At 51.3% G+C, this 17,127-nt stretch overlaps 1 pseudogene; it reads left to right on the top strand.

Moving 5' to 3' along the window:
- The first annotated feature begins 10,660 nt into the window (after positions 1 to 10,660).
- Positions 10,661 to 11,305, top strand: LOC142557951 (uncharacterized; annotated as a pseudogene).
- The last annotated feature ends 5,822 nt before the right edge of the window (positions 11,306 to 17,127 follow it).

Raw genomic sequence — 17,127 nt, 5'->3', positions numbered from 1 at the left:
TTTTCTGCAGATTAATTTTTAGGCCCACTCTTCTGCTTTGCCTCTCCAGGTCAGTGAGCATGCATTGCAATTGGTCCCCTGAGTTACTAAGCAAGGCAATATCATCAGCGAATCGCAAGTTACTAAGGTATTCTCAATTAACTTTTATCCCCAATTCTTCCCAATCCAGGTCTCTGAATACCTCCTGTAAACACGCTGTGAATAGCATTGGAGATATCGTATCTCCCTGCCTGACGCCTTTCTTTATTGGGATTTTGTTGCTTGCTTTATGGAGGACTACGGTGGCTGTAGAGCCGCTATAGATATCTTCCAGTATTTTTACATATGGCTCATCTACACCCTGATTCCGTAATGCCTCCATGACTGCTGAGGTTTCGACTGAATCAAACGCTTTCTCGTAATCAATGAAAGCTATATATAAGGGTTGGTTATATTCTGCACATTTCTCTATCACTTGATTGATAGTGTGAATATGGTCTATTGTTGAGTAGCCTTTACGGAATCCTGCCTGGTCCTTTGGTTGACAGAAGTCTAAGGTGTTCCTGATTCTATTTGCAAATTACCTTAGTAAATACTTTGTAGGCAACGGAGAGTAAGCTGATCGGTCTATAATTTTTCAAGTCTTTGGCGTCCCCTTTCTTATGGATTAGGATTATGTTAGCGTTCTTCCAAGATTCCGGTACGCTCGAGGTCATGAGGCATTGCGTATACAGGGTGGCCAGTTTCTCTAGAACAATCTGTCCACCATCCTTCAACAAATCTGCTGTTACCTGATCCTCCCCAGCTGCTTTCCCCCTTTGCATATCTCCTAAGGCTTTCTTTACTTCTTCCGGCGTTACCTTCGGGATTTCGAATTCCTCTAGACTATTTTCTCTTCCATTATCGTCGTGGATGCCACTGGTACTGTATAAATCTCTATAGAACTCCTCAGCCACTTGAACTATCTCATCCATATTAGTAATGATATTGCCGGCTTTGTCTCTTAACGCGTACATCTGATTCTTGCCAATTCCTAGTTTCTTCTTCACTCTTTTTAGGCTTCCTCCGTTCCTGAGAGCATGTTCAATTCTATCCATATTATACTTCCTTATGTCAGCTGTCTTACGCTTGTTGATTAACTTCGAAAGTTCTGCAAGTTCTATTCTAGCTGTAGGGTTAGATGCTTTCATACATTGGCGTTTCTTGATTAGATCTTTCGTCTCCTGCGATAGTTTGCTGGTATCCTCCCTAACGGAGTTACCACCGACTTCCATTGCACACTCCTTAATGATGCCCACAAGATTGTCGTTTATTGCTTCAACACTAAGGTCCTCTTCCTGAGTTAAAGCTGAATACCTGTTCTGTAGCTTGATCTGGAATTCCTCTATTTTCCCTCTTACCGCTAACTCTTACCGCTGCCTCAAAATCTAAGTTCACGGGCGTCCTTTCACCACGGCAGATTCGACTGTCTCCGACAAAGTTCTAAGCAACACCGCCCTAGCATGTCAACTACTGCTGGGGCCGGGTGTCCCGATCCTAAACGTTTGTAGGCAAATGAACCCACTTTTTATGGTCTGACGCGACACGCAAGCGGATATTTTCGACGCCTAACGTGAGCTACACACCGTGTCACGACAAACGACACACCGTAATACGCTTTCTGTCACCGTAGGGCGCGTCGCATTGAACCTCGCTTGCCGAATTTCTGACGGTCACAAAGTACCAGTTCACAACACTTGATAATAGTATTCTAAGCCAGTGCTTACCGCCTCCGACCGCCCGTACAAAGCGGCTCGCCCACCATCCACCCGCGCGGTTCCGGTTAGCTGCAGGATGCGGCCGCCTCCGGTTCCCCTGTAAATAACAGACCGAGCGTATAAGATGACCGGCTGAAACAACTCCGCGCACACTCACCTTTGCTGCTGCCTGACAAGGGCCAGCGCCTGGTTTGCGTAGAAGCGCTGCCTCCGCCAGAAGGCCTGCCACTGCTGCGCGGTCTTGCGTGCAGGGCCTTCGGCTTCCAGCAGCGCCTTCAGCTGGACCCACAGCGCCTCCTTGTCGGCCATTGTGAGAGATGGCCGTAGTGGGTACGATGGCGTCACGAGGGCGGGGTGCTCCTCCATAAAAGATAGGAGGAGCTCCCTCTGACGCGCCGAGACCCGGTGGCCGAGCGACACATTTCTATGCCACGACATTTCGAAAAGTGCGCCTAGTAGACCGCTCTTTTTTTTTCTTGCGCTGTGCGTAACACCACCTAGCAAACTTTCAGAAAAACTGATTCTAATAAATTGCATAGTCGTGCACATTACTATTTGAGAACGTGTTTAACTTTGAGAATAAAAAATTCTTTTTTTTCATATAAAAATTTGATTCATGATCTTGGCTAGTAGCGCGAAGTGAACACGGGCACAGAAAGGAACAGAGAGGACGAGCGCTTGTCATGTCTGTTCCTTTCTGTGTCCGCGTTCACTTCGCGCTACTAGCCAAGATCATGTTACCGTACCAACTCGCCCAACTGTCTATCCTTTTGCAAAACATTTGATTTATTAGAAAGCGAAAACCATTTCGGTTTATAGTATATGGTCGCCAAGCAGACGACAGACGTGGCAACGCAACGTCTGGGGAGGTCACCGCTTGCTGATTGGCTGCTCTCTCCGGTCCCTTGTCACAAATTTTGCATATTGCCAATTTGTGACGTTGCAGCAACCGAACAGAACGCGTATCGAACAAAAATAGCCGATCGCGCCCCTGTCTGTCCGCTTCCGTGTAGGTGGCGCGGCCTACGTCTTTGCGCGCCAATGAGCAGCCAGCGTTGAGAGTTGCGGCCGCAAGGTTACTGCGAATACGAGTGTAGGCTGGGATACAGCGCAAGTTGGACAACGACCCATCGAGGGATTGTTAGAACTGCGCGCTAAATCACGACAAGCGGTGGCCCTGTTTCGTGCGGATTCAACCATGCGCACCGCACGCTTCTGACAACTCTCCGCATATCTGAATCTTATGCTCGATTTATTGATGAAAGGACCCCTACAGGCACGGACACATTATATATCTCTATACAGCAACAGCCAAACTATGTTGAAAGGTTGGAAGGACGCTTTACTGTAGACTAGTTTGCTGGGCCAGTTGGTGCATGGTGAACGTATAATGGTTTCCAGCAAGTACGGACGCGACACAGAAGTAGAAACAGACAGGACAATGCTGGTTACGTTTATTGTGAAAACATTCCACAAATCTCCCCCGCGTATGCGCATACAACCAAGAACAATAACAAGGCGTTGTCCTGTCTGTTTCTACTTCTTGTGCTCGCGTCCGTACTTGCTGGAAACCATTATACGCTTTACTGTACTTGCGCGACAACTGCATGTTCGTGTTAACCCTTTCAGTCACGAATTATGATATTCCGCAGGACAAATCTTTAAAACTTGCAGCTATATATATACTGATGCTTTAGGAGCCCACATCGAAAAAAAAGATCACATCCCTAGGGCCATTATTATTCTAAATCGGTCGCGTCCTCATTGGGGACATCGTGACTCAGTAATAACTTTTATTTAACAAGTGGGCTATGGCAGTTTACAAAAAGAATAGACCTTATTTATTCAGGCTTGTGCGAGCAGCGCATCAACGGGTTCGCAGGTTGTGATATTCGAAGGAACAGTCCCTCTCAGCTGCGATGTACAGGAAAACATTTCAGGCAGCGGCCACAAACTTTTTGAACTGGCACCGCTATGGAAACGGCGACTGGACTTGCTGATGCTAACGCTCCTTCGCATCGTACCTCACACAATCGCAGCATGTTTAGAGCAAGGACGGTGACCTGAAATTCGCCTTTGAGGAATGACCTTAAAACAAACATTGCTAATTGCAGCACAGGTGGCACATGTGCGAGCGCGTCGGCTCCCGTTTCTACAAACCTTTTGGACCAGATTTCTTGCCTCAACCCACAGGAACTGTTTATCAATCAACGCAGTTTACTCCAAGGAACTGGCGGCTACCGAAATCTTACCGGTGGGTGGATTTTTCGGACTTTTTCGAGACTTTTCCACCGCACGCCACGTTGGCGCGCAGCTACGCCTCACGAGCCAAACCATACGGGGCGTTCGGGCAGGCGTCGAGCCTAGGCCCAACGCGTAGTCGAGCTAGAAAATGGCCTCCAACCCCAATACATCGGTTGTAGAAGGCATGGAAATCAATCCGGTGGAAGCGGAGTGCTCAGGCTGGATCGAAGTCGTGAGCAAGAAGAAGAAACTTGCCGAGCGGTGTGATCCTAACGCGCCCACGTCAGCGAAAGGAAGCGGCGCCGCAATGCTGCACCACAGAAGGTATTGCGACGAGTTGTGGAAGCTTCCAGAATCGCGAACCTTCCTAGGAATCACTTTAAGACCATTATAAGGCCTCGTGGAGGTCTGGATGTTAAGAAGACGGACCTTATTATTTTCAAGCGTGCGCTCGCCAAGGCGGCTTCGCTAACAGCGGAGCAGGTGTTCGACGACATGTTGTGCACGAACCCTTTCCAGAACATTCTCGAGGTTGCCACGCCGTTCGAGGCGAACGCGCGCGCCTACGCCAAGGTTCAGCAGATTTGTATGGCAGGTGTCGTCATAGAAGTGGCGGCCTACGTGACTGCGTCGGACGACACATGTAAAGGAGTGATCCCAGGAATCAACGTGGACATCAGTGACGCAGAACTGACGGAGATGGTCGTCAACCAGAGAAACCCCGGCGCTGTGGGGGTTCGAAGAATCAAGAAGACAACAACAGTGATCGTGTTGTTCGACGGACACAAGGTCCCCCTAAACGTCGTATGTGATGGTGTTCGCTACCCTTGTTCCTTGTATCGCAGGCAAGTAGACGTTTGTTTGCGTGTGGAGAATTGGGCCACAGGTCCGACGTTTGCCCGAAGGGCGAAGACCAGAAAAAATGCCGCGGAAGTGGCATGCTCACAGCATCAGAGGATCATCAATGTGATCCCAAGTGCGCCATCTGTGGTGGGGCACACCAAACGGCAGACCGCAAGTGCAAACAGCGCTTCCAGGTGCCATACATCGTGCGCCAAAGACGGCGGCGCCGCAGGCGCGCACAGCACGCGCAGCGGGCAGCAGGACCGCGTGGCTTCGACACAGCTAGCGGCGGAGAAGCAATGGCGGGAGAGAAACGCTTCTACTCCCCTCACCGCAACATATCGGCATCGAGAGGACGCTCCCGCTCCCGATCCAGAGGGCGGTCCAGCAGATCGCGCTCTCGCCCCAGAGGGCGCGGCAATAGCAGCAGACGCTCCCGTTCGAGAGGACGATCGGGTTCCAGGGTCCGAATCCAGGAACCAATGTCCTGGGCAGACAAGGCCAGGATGAACATCTCCAGCGGCAAAAAGGTAACACAGGGCATCTCGCCGGAGCGTAAAAGAGAGCAATCCGAGATTTTAATGCTTAAGAAGGAAAATGCAGAGCTAAAAAGACACTACGAACGCTGAGGGCTGAGTTCGAGCTCTTCCGTAACTCGCGTGAACCCCGCGAAGTAGCCTTACCCATCCCAGTTCAAGCAGAAGGGTCGAATAAGCGCAAAGCTATTTCTCCCCCCCACGACCACGGAAAGAAGGCCAATGCAAACTGACCAGTCCCCCGCTCAGGACCCTAAGCCAGAGCCAAACATACTCGCGTCTTTGAAGGCAATTGAGGAATCGCTCACGCAGATGAGAGAGGCCTTAGCTATTCAATCTTGCACTGTCGAGCATATGGACCGTAACACCTCCCACCTAACACGTAGAGTTGGCATCCTCGAGTCTAAAATGAAAATGATAGACTCTAGCAAAATCAAAAGCATCTCCACTGGCACCACTGCAAAAGCTAAGAAAGTACAGCAGGATCCCGATAACACGAGTACCCTGCAGGCTCTGCTAGTTTAATAGAAATCAAAATGGCGGGACAAACCGGAAACCTAATTAACTGGCAGTGGAATTGCGCCAGCTTCTTAAGGCGCAAGGCTGCTCTATTGCAGCTCATCAAAGCACAAGCGATAATGCCGCACATCCTGCTCTTGCAAGAAATACTTAGTGAGAAGATAAATTTATCGGGCTACCGTTCGGTTAGCCAAAAAGGGGAAAATGGCAGAGGTATCGCCACATTCGTCAGGAAAGACACCTCTTTTCAGGAGCACGAAGTCAAAATTTGTAACTCGGATAAGAAATCAGGTCTCGAGGCACAGTTAATTGAAATCATCCCCCACGGAAAAATCCGACGAAACATTTTCATTCTCAACTTGTACAGCTCTCCTTCCGCTCATACGCATAATCTCCGGTCACTAATATATAGGGTCGCAACCGCTGCGAAATCGCAGCCCTTATAGCCGCAGGAGATTTCAACGCTCCCCACCCGGCTTGGGGTTATCTAACACGAACAAAGAAAGCGGCCAACCTAGTTGCAGCGAGTACAGACCTAAACCTGACGCTGGTCTCGGACCCACGTTTCCCCACGAGGCTGGGAAACTCGGTCGCCAGAGACACGACCCCTGATCTCAGCTTCACTAGAAATGCTGTGGCCACGTGGTCCAACTTACAGGAGAACTTGGGGAGCGACCACTACATCGTAGAACTCAGGATAGAAATAATAGCAGCTCCTCCCAAAACATATACGTACACAGACTGGGACCTCTTTAGAAAAATAAGAGGTGAAGATGAGGCAGTATACGACACGTTCAGTGAACTGCTTGTACAGATACAAATGGATGTCGAGAAGGCCACCAAGGAAATAGTTACGGATTTTGATGCCCCAGGGATGGACGCAAGGTTAGCGCATCTCCTGGAAGCCAAGCGCTCTCTCCTCGAGAGATGGAAGACACAAAGACTCAATCGCAGGCTACGGAAATAGATCGCGGAGCTCAATAAACTCATTGAGGAGCATTACTCCGAACTTAGTAAACAGCAATGGAGGGACGCCTGCTCGGCAGCGGATGGAAAAATGCGCAAAGGAGGCAAATGGACTCTCTCTGAACATCTTTTAGACGATGGACAATCGAAATGTAATCAGAGACTAGTCATAGACCGATTAATTAATAAGGAATAAATGGAAGGCATCTCAGAGGCCTCCATATTTCGGAAACTAGCGAACAAATACCTTCCAATGGGCCAAAGCCCAGGTTCTCCCCTCCCTCCGTATGAGGGCGCGCCTGCCCCAGAGCTGGACGTCCCCTTCTCGCAAACTGAGATCAGGGAAGTGCTGCACAATTTAAACGGAAGGTCTGCCCCAGGCCCCGACGGAGCTACAAACCAGCTCATAAGAAATTTGGAGGACAAAGCAATTCAAGCTTTAGTGAATGAGATAAATGAGGTATGGGAGGAGGGCGTTGTACCGGAGAGTTGGAAGAAGGCCACAGTGGTCTTAATCCCCAAGCCAGGTAAGTCACCCAGCTTTGAGAACCTCCGTCCTATCTCCCTTACTTCTTGCATTAGCAAAGTAGCGGAACATGCTGTGCATAACAGGATATCGAGACATATTGAGCGCAAGGAACTATTCCCGTACAATATGGTTGGTTTCAGGCCCTTGCTTTCAACGCAGGGTGTCATGCTCCTGCTCAAAACACAGATAATTGACTCTCAAAGCAAAAATGTAAAAGGGGTCCTCGCACTGGATCTATCCAAGGCATTCGATACAATTGCACATGACTATATCCTTCAGGAGGTATCGGCCTTGAACTTAGGAGTTAAATTCCTCTCCTTCGTTGCATCCTTACTCGAGAGCAGGACGGCGGCGATAAAGTTGAGGCAATCAGTCTCGGAATATTTCACACTCGGAAACAGGGGTACACCCCAAGGGGCAGTTATCTCACCCCTTCTGTTTAATATAGCAATGCGCAAGTTGTCGGAAAGCCTTGCAGCAATTCCTTGCGTAGGTCATGCATTATATGCTAACGATATTACAATCTGGTGTCCTGTAGGAGCGGAGGCTACGGTCGAACAAGCTCTACAGGAGGCTCTGGATGTTACAGAGTCTTTCTTGGAAGGTGCGGGACTGGCACTCTCGCCTGGAAAGTCGGAACTCCTGCTGTACAGACAGGCTAGACGAGGTGCTAGGGGACTCACCCCACTCGATCAGCTGCCCATTAGCGTTCGTACCAGAGATGGCACACCATCCCGAGAGTAGACTCTATCAAAATACTAGGGCTTTCAATAAACTCAAAGGGATGCAACGCTAAGACTATAGCCCAACTCACCACGAAAACTGAAAACATTATTAGATTAATTATGAGAGTGTCCAACAAGAAAGGTGGCATAGGCGAGGATATACTCCTTAGGGCTCACCATGCTTTCCTCATCAGCCATGTCATTTACATAGTCGCGGCCCTCAATTGGACTAAAACAGAAATGGATAAATTAGACACGCTTATGCGCAAAAGTATCAAAAGGGTGATCGGCGTGCCAATCACGGCTAGCACAGAGAAACTCATGACATTGGGAGTACACAACTTCGGAATTAATAGAAGCACAAAGATCAGCACAAAATATTAGATTATCAAACTCCAAAGCAGGCAGAAGACTTCTGGATGCGGCAGGCCTCCGTACTAGCTTCAATCAGTGAAATATCACGCAACTTGATATTCAGACAAGGAACTCCTTTATTGTAGACCCTTTTCCAAGAAATGTCCATCCCCAACACAATAAAGGTCGAAGGTTGGCGAGGGCTAGAAATTTCTTAAAGAACATATCCGGAACGGAGACCTTTGTTGACGCGGCGCGTCACGCCAGTGCCAATAAGTTCTCCGTAGCCATAGTCAATGACAGGGGAGAACTCCTCTCGGCAGGCTCGCTGAAAACCTCCTCGGTCGATGTGGCGGAACAGGCTGCTATCGCTCTCGGATTACTGGACTCAAAACGCACTACGGTGTACACGGACTCCCGAGCAGCCGTTAGAGCCTTCGCATCGGGATTGATAGGCAAAGAAGCAGTCAGGATTTTAAACGGCAAACACTCCTCTGACATTGTTCACCACATAGCCTGGTTCCCAGCTCACATGGGACCAGACGTATTACCGGGTCACCTGAACCCCAATAAGATAGCCCACGACCGTGTGCGAGGTTTCGTATGCCGCGACGGGATGGTGTCTCGGGTGAGTTCGGGAGAGCTCGTGCACAGTGATCCACTGGTTACTTTTCATGAAATCACCTCTAATTACAGAGGGAATAGGCAGACTTTTCCTTTCCCCCATCATAAGCTCAACAGGCCACAAGCTAGCACGCTTCGCATGCTCCAGACGGGGTCCTACCCTTCTAGGGGCTTCTTGAACATCCTCCACCCGGACATCGATCCACTCTGCCCAGATTGTGGCACTGAATTTAGCTCATTAAATCACATGCTCTGGCAGTGCCCTGTGTTACAGGATTTTAATACAGAAGAAGACTGGACGGAGGCCATCACAGACCCGAGACAGGACGTCCAGCTCCTGGCTGTCCAGAGGGCCCGTGAACGAGCGGAGAGGCATGGCTTCTGTTCCGACATGGGACTAGCCAACGGCTGGGTAGGGACCTGCAGGCCCCCGCTTAGCTCCTCAGGACCCCAATAAAGTCGTTTGCTGCTGCTGCTGCAGCACAGGCAAAATCCTCCGATACAAAAAAGTCTCAGCAAATTAGTGAACAGCCATACGAATTAAGGGTAGCAGTTTTATCAGCAGTAGAAACTTGTGAACATATGCATACTAACTAAATTAACAAGCATGGTTTCAGGCGCGCACGAGCAAACATAATGACACCGCGCTCGATCACCGCGGCAACTGGCTGTCAAGCGTTGGCGTTAGGAAACGCGGCGGCAGCAGTGAACAAAGTGGCTTTCGTGCAGTCTATTGCTTCAACGTGAAGTGAACGCCGAGAACACACAAGAAGCACAAAGCTACGAGCCATCGACTCTGCCCCCAACGCAGATCATTCTCAAGATACGGCACCCACCACGTGCGCGGAGTTGGAGCCATAGTAGCACGCCGGCCCTCCCGGTGTCTCGCAGCGCTGGAGGCGCGCTTTCTTTTCGTCTCTGGGTGATATTGAGCGGCAATGGGCGCGCGCCGACGCCCTCGAACTGGATCCGGAATCTCACGGCGGAAATGCGCTTGCAGTGCCCATACAATTCCTATCGTAACCGTCCGTGCTGCTTCTACGGGTCAGCTTCGCCCGGCATCAAAATCGTCCGCACAACCACTCGAGGACGCGACCTATAGCCAAGACCGACGTCGTTCGCTCGATGGTCCGTAAACGTGCGCGTTCACCATCTTCGCTATCAGACAGTGCAGTGCAGCCATCCTTCATACCACCACGTTAAAATATTTCCGCCACTGAGAATTAAAATTGTTATAGCGTGACTTCGCATATCACTGCGCAGCCAGTGCGCGCATTTCTTTTGTACGGATCACGTGATCCCTTGTCTATATAAGTACACTGTGAAATAAATGGTCATTCTTTTGACTGTTGGAATGCTACCTGTCCGCTTTATTGCACTGGCGACGAGGATGGGATGTGCCCGCTTCAACTAGCTCAAGCCCAGTACGGAAGCAGTGTCATAGACGATCGGCAGTCGACAGGCACGGAAAGGAAAGCGGCGGTAGGCATGGCCCGGAACGGATGAAATCGTCGGTACCACAGCAACGAGTCAACGCAATCATCGGCAGAGCGAACGGATAAGTACACAGTCACTTCAATGGAAATGGCGCTACTACAGATGCTAGACGAGTACGACGAGAAGGATCACAATTTTTATTCCAATTTATAACGCTTTGATCATTTCGTCACAGCAAACGATATCAAAGAGTAAGAGAAGCTGGCCGTATTCTTGAGCGTGATGGGACCACGAACTTACGAGGTGCTCAAAAGTTTGGTAGTACCCGCCGTTCCTGGGGATAAATCCTTTCAAGAGATGACAGTGCTGTTGAAGAAGCACTATAGCCCAAGCTGTTCGGTCATCGCCGAACGTTGCAAATTTAACAGGCGAGCACAACAGGAACGAGAAAACGTCGAGGACTCCATAGTGACTTTAAAGCATTTAGCAAGGAAGTGCGATTTCGGTCTGTTCCTGCAAGACTCGCTGCGAGACAGATTAGTGGCAGGCATAAGACGCGAATAAACGCAACTCGCCTTGTTTGCTGAAGAAAATTTAACCTTTGATAAGGCGTGCAAAACAGCCTTGGACCGGGAGCATGCTGCGCGACAAACAGCGTTACTGCATGCAGAAGGCAAGGAAGCCGTGCTGCATGCCATGGCGATAAGTGGACAGGCAACTGAAAAGAAGTCTTCGGCAGTTCAAGGACGTCAAGCGAGTCTGCGAAAGATGTGGCAAGGCGCATGCCGCTAGTGTTTGCTGGTTAAGAGTGTGCAGTGTCACAGCTGTTCACAAATTGGCCATATACAGGCGATGTGTCCCAGTAAGCGCAGAGACTTAACGACTGCGAACGTGGTGGACTGCTCTGATAGTGACTCTGAATTAGAGGTGTACCATGTTATTAATGCAGTCCATTCTGGATATGAAGTGCAAGTAAACGTAGAAGGGAAAGATATATGCATGCAGGTGGATACGGGAGCTGCTGTAACCCTAATTCCGGATAGTGTTAGGCTGAACGCATTTCCTCGTGTCAAGTGCGAGCCATCGCGTGTCACCCTAAGAACATACACTGGGGAACCCGTTCCAGTGAAGGGGCAATGCAACGTTCTCGTTATGAACGGAAACCAGTCTCTGCGACTGCCACTTATCATTGTCAAAGGTCACGGAAAACAGCTCCCACTGCTGATGGGGTGAAATTGGCTCGAGAGGCTAGGGCTCGACAGGAAAAGTGTGTTGTCCGTAAATGCAAGCGACGCTAGCAAAGTGGAAGCAGTGAAACAAAAGTTCCCAGGGGCGTTTTCTAAGCAACCCGGAGTAGTGAAGAACTACGGAGCAAGGATAGTTCTAAATCGGAACTGTACTGCCGGCAATCAAAGCGATTGGGCAACGCCAGTGGTTGGGATTCAGAAAAAAGATGGCTCGCTGAGATTGTGCGGGGACTACAACGTGACCATTAATCCCGTGCTAAAGACCGACCGCTACCCATTGCTTCGACCAGAAGACTTGTACTCTGACATAGCGGGTGGCAAGGTGTTTTGTGTGTTGGAGCTATCAGCCACGTATCAGCAGATTCCGCTTACTACCGAGTCCCGACCACTGCTAACCATTAATACGCACATGGGAGTTTTAGAGTTCCAGCGCTTACCATTTGGTGTAGCCAGTGCGCCAGCTATTTTTCAGTCATTCATGGATGAGGTGCTCAAAGGCATACCACGCGTGGGATGTTGCACAGATGACGTCATTGTGCCGGGAAAAAACGTCAACAACTGCCAAAAGACGTTGGAACTAGTCTAGCGGCGGCTTAATGATTACAACGTGACTCTGAAAGAGGAAAAGTGTCTTCTTTTTCAGAACACAGGAACTTATCTAGGCCACACTATGAGCGCTGATGGTATCTATCCCACGGAAGAAAAGATATGGCGGTCACGGAAGCGCCAGAGCCCACTTGCCAGACGGAGCTAAACGCTTATCTAGGCATGTTAAACTTTTACGCAAAGTTTTTAAGCAACATTGCGTGCGTGGCGGAACCATTGCATCGTCTGTTGCGCAATGGCGAAAAGTGGTTGTGCACACGGGAGTGTAGTGAAGCTGTTGCTGCTACGAAGGAGGATGACGACGAAGAAGCGCTCGTCCCTAGTCAGAGATCGGCTCCGTGATTGCTAGCCGATTCATCATCATCATCATCATCAGCCTAGTTGATTACGCAGTGCTAATTACCTCGAACCAAAGTTTTGCTTGCACCAATGTGTCCGTGAAGGCGAGCGGCATCGACCGATACCAGCTGACCCCAGAGGTGCGTTTTTCTTTGCCACATTTCGTGACTACTTCTACTGCCGCCGTGCGAAGGATTGCTAGGCTTAGGCGTGTTCCGCGGACACTAGGCCCAACACCGTCGCACCGACAGCGGCCTGCCGTACATCCCGGCGGCTGCCGCTCGTCAGCTCCCAGATGGAGGCGCCCTCTCAAGCAACAATGATTGTGGACAATCACATGTGCGTTCAAGTTCAAGGAAAAGAGATATCACCCGAGGAATACCACAGCGACGCCGGATGGACGCTCGCGGGGGAACGCATGTCGAGACTGCGCCAGCAACCCCCCGCCAGCGGCAAGCCCGACGGACCTGGCGGGAGTCAAACAAGCACGAGGTCTAAATTCTGCAAGAACGTCAGAGCCTCGGCCATCAAGGCAGCACGCATGCCAGCCATGACACTAGAAGAAAGCAAGATAGTTGTCAGACCCAGAGGGGGACTGAACATCGTCAAGACCGGCACCACAACCGTCGCTGCGGCCACACTCGCTGCGGCCAAGATCACGAGCGAGGAAAGCGTCGTGGACACCATCCTAAATAAAATCCAGGAAATATCTATTCAAGGCAAACCCTATGAGGTCAGCGCATATCACACGGCACTTCACGACACCGTAAAGGGCGTGATCAGAGGCATCCCCATCGACACGAGCGCCGACGAGCTAGATAGAAACATCGTCAACGAGAGGAACCCGCTAGCAGTGGCCGCAGAAAGGATTGGAAGCACGACCACTGCGATTGTGGTGTTCCAGGGACCCAAGGTACCGAAATGCGTCCGATACGGAGTCACCCTGATACCGTGCCGCCTATACAAGAAACAGATCGACGTCTGCCAGCAGTGCGGCTGCGTGGGACACCGCAGGGACGTGTGTCCGACCCCCACAATCAAGACTTTCCTGGCCTGCGGACTCTCGAACCCTACAGAAGGCCACCGCTGTACCCCAAAATGTAAGTTGTGCGGAGACGAATACCCGACCGGAGACCGAACGTGCAAGGCGAAATACAAGATCCCCTACGTAGTGCGCAAGCGACAATGGGAGCAGCGACAGGCCGAACGCCAGCTGCTGTCGGAGAGCGATTCCCCGCCACTTGACAAGCCGCCAGACGCGCGAAAGTCAAGGACACCATCGGAAAACCGCGTGCCCAAATCCAGAGACAGCAGCTGCTGCAAGAGAAGCCTCAGCAGGAAAACATCACCACGTGATCGAGTGAGCTGGGTCGACGCAGCGAAAGGAAACAATATAAGGAACGCGCAGAAAATCACCGAAACCACGAAGAAAGAAGATATGAACAAGGTGCGGGAGGCAAATGAGATCCTAAGACAAGAAAACGCGGCGTTGCGAGCGAACATCAACAACCTCACGAAAGAGATCGCCGAGATCCGTCAGTTGCTGCTATGCAACAACGAGCCTCTACAGAGACCCACGCCAAGCACAAGCAAGACCGAGGAAATGCCAAGGAACATCCAAGAGAAAGCCATAGAGGAACCGGCACCGAAGAAGCGAGCCATCGAGGCCACGCGCACGCAAACAGAAAACGATCGCATCGACAGCCTCGAAGCGAAATTCGAAGCGACATTCAGCAAACTCGAACAGCTAATCACGACGAACATCGCAGCAGTGACAGCATTGAAACAAACAATGGAGACCTACCAAGCCGAGAACACGAACAGATTCGCCTACATCGAAAGGACCTTACAGCCATTGGTAAGCCACCCGACGTTTGCGCCCCTCTTCGCGCAACATCCACCCAACCAGGGAGCCCCGTACACGCCAACGCAATCATGACCTCCAACGCAACACCAGCAGCAGCAGGTGTAACCGCGTGGCCGTGGAACTGTCGCGGCTTCGGAAGGAAGAAGGCAGTCATCCAACAGCACATCGTACACGCCGCGCGCAAGCCAGACGTTATACTACTACAAGAAACACTAACCGACGCACCGTCCCTCCCCGGCTACAGAGTGCACAAGGGACCGCCCGACGGCAGAGACCTGTGCGCCCTGGTCATGAAGGGACTCACATTCGTCGAACACGAGCTGCAAAGAAATATAAAGATGGAGCCCACACTCGCCAAAATCCTCCCGGGCAAAAAGAGAAAAGGAAGCATATTTCTGCTCAACGTCTACAGCAACGCATCGCAGAGAAAACAGATTCAAGACATTACTGCGCAGAGCCAGCGCCGCAGCGCGCCGCAACACGCTGATCGCGTGCGGAGACTTCAACGCGATGAACCCTGCCTGGGGCTACAACAAGTACACAGCAAAGGGCCGTGACCTGTACCAAGACGTCATGGAACTCGACTTCACCGTCATCACGGACCCGACACATCCGACGAGAATTGGTAACTCAGTGTCCCGGGACACCCCTCCGGACCTCAAGTTCGTCAAGAACGACATCCGGGGCACGATCACCTGGAGAAACACGGGGACCGACCTTGGCAGCGACCACACCATCGTGGAAATCGGCATACCGGAACACAACGACACCAGCATCAAAACACACAGAGGATAGACTGGGATGCCTTTCGAGACGTCAGGAGAGCGACGGTGACGACGAGATCGAAGACATCGACTCGTGGACGGCCGAAATCACCAAAAGCGTACGCGACGCGACCAAAGAAATTAAAACGGGTGCGGAGATCGACAAAGTAGACAGCCGGCTTGCGCATCTCATCGAAGCCAAACAGTCGATACTCAATCGCTGGAAAAAACAGCGGCTTAACGGCAGACTGAGAAAGAAGGTGGCAGAGCTGAACCGAGCGATCGAGGATCCCTGCCGCGCTCTCTGCACGCAACAGTGGAACGAGATCTGAAACGCGGCAGACGGGCAGATGTACAGCGGGAAGACATGGAACCGGTTGCGGCACCTGCTCGACAAAACCAAGACCAAGTCGCACCAAAGGGCTCGCCAGGCTCATACATCGGGCAGTCTCAGCACACGGCGTCAACGAAGTCACCAGGCGCATCAACGACAAATACCTGCCGACTACACCCACCGAACAACACGCGCCGTACAGCGGCCTGCCTAACGCGAAGCTCGATCGTGACATCGGCCGGTCGGCAGCCGGCCCGGACTTCGTCACGAACAAGGCGCTCAAGAACCTCGATGACGGCTCGATTGAAAACCTCGCAAAATACTACAACAAGTGCTGGAGAGCGGGCGCGCTGCCAAAGCTGTGGAAGACAGCCAAGACCATCCTGATCCCCAAGCCGGGGAAGCCGCTGGACACGGGTAACCTCCGGCCCATCACGCTCACGTCCTGCTTGGGCAAGGTGCTGGAGCACGTCCTGCTCAACAGGTGGCAAGACTACCTGGAACGAGAAAGGCTGTACCCGGCCATGTTGATCGGCTTCAGACAGCACCTCAGCACGCAGGACGTGATGCTGCAGCTCAAATACCAAATCATCGATGATAACGGCAGCGCCCGCGACAACAAAGCAATCCTAGGGCTCGGCCTACAGAGCGCCTTCGATAAGGTGAAACACTCGGCGATTCTGTCCCAAGTCTCCAAGCTCAACATGGGCGAAAGATCCTACAACTACATCAAGGACTTCCTCACGGACAGGACCGTCGAGCTACGAGCAGGCGACCTACTGACGCAAGAGACGAAGCTCGGGAGTACCAACACACCGCAGGGATCGGTCATTTCGCCGATGCTGTTCAACCTGGTAATGATCGGAGTGGCCGAAAAGCTCGGGCACATCGAAGACGTCAGGCACACCATCTACGCGGACGATATCACGTTATGGGTCACCGGTGGCAGCGACGCCCACATCGAGGGCGCGCTGCAAGCCGCCGTCGACGCAATAGAACATCAGCTGGAAGGCACCGGACTGAGATGTTCCTCAAGCAAATCGGAGCTTCTCATGCTCCCACCTACCAAAAACAGTAGAGGCAAGACCAGACAACACGAAAACAAAAGGAAAATCACAATCGTCCCCAAATCCGGCAACTTGATCCCCGAGGTCGGGAAAATTAGGATCCTAGGTACGGTCATCGAAAAGCACGGAAGAAAAGGCGACACCAACACCCGTTTCAAGGCAAAAGCAGCCAATGCGATTCGACTCCTGAAACGAGTCACTTCCCGAAAGGCTGGCATGAGAGAGGAGAGCCTAATTAGGCTCGTCCAATCGTTCATCAGCCACGTCGCGTACGTTGCAGCCTACCACAGATGGCTGCAACACGAACGAAACAAAATCAACGTGCTCATCAGAAGAGCCTACAAGACAGCGCTGGGCCTGTTTGAGTCCACGAGCACGACCCGCTTGTTA

Source organism: Dermacentor variabilis, chromosome 9 (genome assembly GCF_050947875.1).
Source record: "Dermacentor variabilis isolate Ectoservices chromosome 9, ASM5094787v1, whole genome shotgun sequence".
NCBI classification, from domain to species: Eukaryota; Metazoa; Arthropoda; class Arachnida; order Ixodida; family Ixodidae; genus Dermacentor; species Dermacentor variabilis.
Note: the sequence above shows the minus strand (reverse complement) of the source record. Positions and strands in the feature narration are given on the sequence as shown.